Source organism: Pinus tabuliformis, chromosome J, assembly GCF_031772625.1.
Source record: "Pinus tabuliformis cultivar Carrire ecotype Pingquan chromosome J, CPIR1, whole genome shotgun sequence".
Taxonomy (NCBI): Eukaryota; Viridiplantae; Streptophyta; class Pinopsida; order Pinales; family Pinaceae; genus Pinus; species Pinus tabuliformis.
The window spans coordinates 780,272,506-780,277,412 of record NC_142295.1 but is presented as its reverse complement, the minus strand read 5'-3'; the positions used below and the strand labels follow the sequence as shown (position 1 = coordinate 780,277,412).

Here is a 4,907-nt window from a genome sequence, read left to right as displayed (position 1 = left end):
TTATGTTAGTCATCTTCAATCAAGCGTAGGGAAGTTTAGCTCCCTTGGCAAGCCTTGGTGGGGTCAGTCGAATGTTTTTATTGCTCTTGTTTGGAGTACTTAGTCAGTTCAAGTCAAAGTTGTGTTATCCGCAAGTTGCAAAAGTCGAGACAACGAGGTCGTCCCCGTCTGGGGTGGTGGCCAGTAGGGCAGGGGAGAATGAAGACCAGGGGATCAACTAGCGAATGAAGGTGAGCTCAACATGCCGCAAGGAGGCTCACCTGGGTGTGTTGATTTGTCACCTCCTTTTGATTCCACTGAAGCCCAAATCTGCCTTGTCCAAACCTGGACCAGCTAGCTCCACACTACCAAGCAGACCTCAATGAAATGATGAATTCATTTTTTGATATTCTGCACAATCAAGGGCGCATTTTGGATCACCAAGCATCACTTCAGGGCAATCAACAAAGGTTGCATAATCAGATGGATGGTTTTGAAGGGCAAATGGTGCATATGGAATCACACATCCATGATGCATCACATCGCTTGGCTCACTGAGATAACGATGCTTAAGCCCCGAACGAAGAAAATATGCACTAAAGCAAGTGGGATATTTTTATGTTTTTTGCTCAATTTTGTGCCTGGTGGCCTCTTGATATCACATTGTATCCTTCTATGGAATTAATATAAAAATGTTGACTTACAAAACAAAATATTATAAATAATAATAAAACTAGCGTATCTTAACTCCAAATCTACCGAGCGTCGAGAAGGATCATATCTCTTGAGATACAAACATTTTTTAGAGTGAAAAGAGATTTGTTCCCTCTCAACACTTGGTAGATCCATACTTGGATCTAAACTGAATAATAATAACTTGCAAAGCTAAAACAAAGACCTAGATTTAGAACTTAAAAAAAAAATGAGAAAAGCAATCCCTTAATAAAAGATGGATTTAGACTCGACAATAATAACTTGCAATGCTAAAACAAAGACTTAAATTTAGAATTTAAAAAGGAAGGAAAATGGAAAAAAAAACTAAAATAACAAGAATAATAAAAATTAACTATTGAGACAAGGGAAGTAAAAAGTGACCTAGATTTAGAATATAAAAAAAATAATAATAATAATAATAATCCCTAAAATAGAAGGAATAATACAAGGTAATACTACTCTGGCAAAAGAAGAAAAAAGTCATCTAAAAGAATGAGCAAAGTCTGAATACTAAAATACTTAATAAAAAATAATAAAAAATTAAACAATGTTAACAAAATTTTCAATTAAATTTATAAAAGAAATAATTAAAATAAAAAAGAACATTATTTAAAATAAAAATTAGATTGATAAAAATAGGAAGGGGAAAGTATCAATATTGTTAAATACAAAATAAATAAATTTGGAAAAATAAATAAATAAAAATAATATATATATAATTGAAAACATAACATTTATAGAAAGAGATTATACATGTCAATTAGGGTTAAAATCTCTGTTAGTGACATGAGCTATTATGATTTGATAATATTGTTGTATTGGCTTGAAGCCTTGTGAACTTTTAAATGAACATACGTGTGGACTGGCCTGGTACCAGTGACCTTATTCTAGCTCTCTGACTAAGGGGGAAGCTGATTTCTTTCCTTCCTATAAAAAAAAATTAAAGAAAGAGGAAAAGTCTAAACATCCTTAAAAAAATGAATAAAATTATGAAACACACATTGTAAAGATAGCAAGGATAGAAATGACTAAATTTGGACATAAATTCAAAGTTAAACAAATTAAATTAACTATATAATCGAAACATAGGTAACAGTACTTACAATATCAAATTTGATTTGATAAATTAAAAATGTCATCTATTCTAAAAGTAATTAATAATAATAATACATGAGAGAACTATAAATGTAATAAGAATATAATAATAATAAATTAAGAGCATTCTCTATACTCTCAAAAGTAATTAATAATAATAATAATACATGAATAATAATACATGAGAGAACTATTAATGTAATAAGAATATAATAATAATAAATTAAGAACATTCTCTACTCTCAAAAGTGATTAATAATAAGAAAAACAAATTGTGTGTCCATCTTCTCAGTAAATGTTATTAAGATTCCAATGCATTAATATAACCCCAAAACAAAATAACTTATATAAATATAAAGCTATATTGAACTAAGTATGTTTTCATATATTTTTATACAATTCACGAGAACTCACATTCCTCTAGTTTGTTTCCATTTATCTTCTCTGATGTAAACACAACATTCAGAGTCACCCTAGATCATACCATTCCTTTGTCGAACATGGTTGTCACGTCATGCACTTTTCAATTTGCATAGAATCAAATATTTAAATAGCATGTCCAACACCAATGGCGGCTTCCAATTTATTTGCTTGCCCATTTTACTTCCCCTAGGCATTTAACAATTCCTCAACATAAAAACTAATCAGAAGAACTTGACTATAAAATTAACCAACAATTCAATATCTAACGACTGAAATAAATCCATACTCAACCATAAACCAAGTCTCTAAATTCGCATTTACAATGAGGAAAAATGATCCCAGTGAAAGAGTCTACTTGACTGTTGCTCAAGCGAGTTACATGTTCAAATGCTTATATCAATTTTCACATCGAAGGTTGTTCACCCAGTGCAAATGCAACAGTTATTTGTAACGAAGTCCTAATTTTTTGATACCGTTTCATTTGGAAACCTCCATTGATAACATAATCCTTCTTTAATCTTTATTGGCTTCATTGGATTTACATATTTTCCTATTGGTAAATCGCCCTTTGTCAAGGATATGGGCATACATTTGGCATATCTGCCATGTCCAAGGGATATCTATTATGCGAAACTCCCCCGAGACTTGAACCTAGCCTCGCCCATTACGATATGGGTCATCGAGATCACCAGGACTTCCAACGAATCTCAGATATAGTAGTTAACTCAGTTAAATGCATGAATGCAGCAACACAACATGTATTCTGGGGGATTTGAACCCAGATCTCAGCACTGAATGTGCTTTGATTAACCACCTCATCAAAACCCATCCGACTTCAATGAATTTACATTTAAGAAAGGTAAATATAATTATTTAAACGGTCATTCCATCATAATTGTTTCTATAAGATCCTTTCATATCAGGCTCTACTATGTATGACCAAGTTCTAGACAACAACGAATTGCAGCGAACTATTGACCTTTGAATGGCCATGGTCACAACTGGGTCCTATTTTGATGCAAAAGCAATACCTGTTAAAACTGTTACTAAACCTGAAGAAACTAACATTATTGATATGCTCGATGATTCAGAAACTAATAAACCACTTTTCACTTTTATAGGCTAAGTACTTTTCACTTTTATAGGCTAAGTGCTCAACGGTAGTGTCTTAAAACTCATGGACAGCAATTCTAAAGAAATGTATTTCTGTGCACCTCAGTTTTGCAACATCCAGGGTTGGAAAAAACGCTGTCACTTCTATCTTGATTGCTTGCTCATCCCAGCAAAAGGTCTGAGATTATGCATCCATTTGAAATAGGAAAGCCCACATTTTCAGTGTAAGAACATAGCTCTACCACAATTATATGTAGAACAACTCAGTGTTCAACTAAAACAAACACACTCTAAATTTATTGCATATTTCAAGAGTGTAAATGGCATCCTCTAAAGTCGATATGCATATCGCATTGTTCGCAATTACAATATTTTCAGCTGGATGATATGAATTCATCCATGTAGCTAAAAGCTAGTACTCAAGCTAAGAGCCCTGTAGCATGTCCAAAACACAATTCACAAACACCTATCACTACATCTAAAAACAAAAATTAAAAACAAGTGGAGCGCCCCAAATTAAAGGGGCACTTATCTACAAATAAATAGAAACACTATTTTGATATTTCAGGATTGGATTTTACCAAAAAGGACAATGGAGCCAGCCCTACTTTTGAAACTTCCAAGTCAAGTTGGCAAATACAATGAACTTCAGGCATAAATGCTCTATTGTCCTTTCCATTGCGGTAAAATACTCCATCATGTAGTGCAGGATATGATCATCAGGACGTAAAATATTACACTCAGCATTACCAAATTCGCCCACTGCCAACCAGAGTCAAAGCTAGAAATTGTCCTGCTCAGAAGATTAAAGAAGCATGAGACAATGCTAGAAAGCACAGCAGTAAATCCAAATGAAAGCATAGCTCGTCTGTCTATGAAAAAGATCCAACATGTGCATTTCATTCTACTTTTAATACACTTTTCTATTTAATTTTATTTAGAATCCTTTCCAATAGAAAATCTGTAGTATCCCTCAGAACAACACAAATTCTTGAATGTACAAATCATTACTTACCAACAACATAACAGGTTTCCTGCCATGCATATTCATCAAGGACTCGATTTGAAAAGGAAATAAGATTCTTTAAGCCTCTCAAACACGTGCCTTCCATTTATAAAGGCCAGAACAAATATAGATATAAACAATTTCATCCGTGTCAAAACTGTTCACCAAAACAGCAATCAGCAAACGACCAAATTGATGTACTCAACTATTCTTGAAGCATTGCTAAAACTTAATCAAATGACGTCATGAAAATACAGAACTGTCTTTAGTAATCAAGTACATGAGACTTCAAATTTTAAGTCAAAAATATATCTTTAGTGTGTTGATGAAAGAGAGGTTACCTGATATCTTTCTGCGGTGGGAGATTCCCTTGATTGAGACCTGTAATTTTGTTCTCCATACATACTTGTAAACCCACGTGCTGGAACATTTTTTGTCTCACTTGTCTCTCTCCTCCATGAGTTTGAGGAAGATCTTGACCGATATGAACTTGTTTGTTGACCTGCACCTCTACTGCCATAATAGTTTGGCGGCCTCATACTGGATGAAGAATCAGTTAGAACTTGTCTAGGACTAG

General features: G+C 33.4%; 1 long non-coding RNA gene across 1 annotated transcript; it reads right to left on the bottom strand.

Annotated features, from left to right (window-relative positions):
* Positions 1-3,593: 3,593 nt before the first annotated feature.
* Positions 3,594-4,486, bottom strand: LOC149229034 (uncharacterized). Its single transcript, XR_016247913.1, has 2 exons — positions 4,340-4,486; positions 3,594-4,117 (listed from the first exon to the last, which is right to left on the bottom strand). It is a non-coding gene; the product is annotated as an uncharacterized LOC149229034 (long non-coding RNA).
* Between the last annotated feature and the right edge of the window lie 421 nt (positions 4,487-4,907).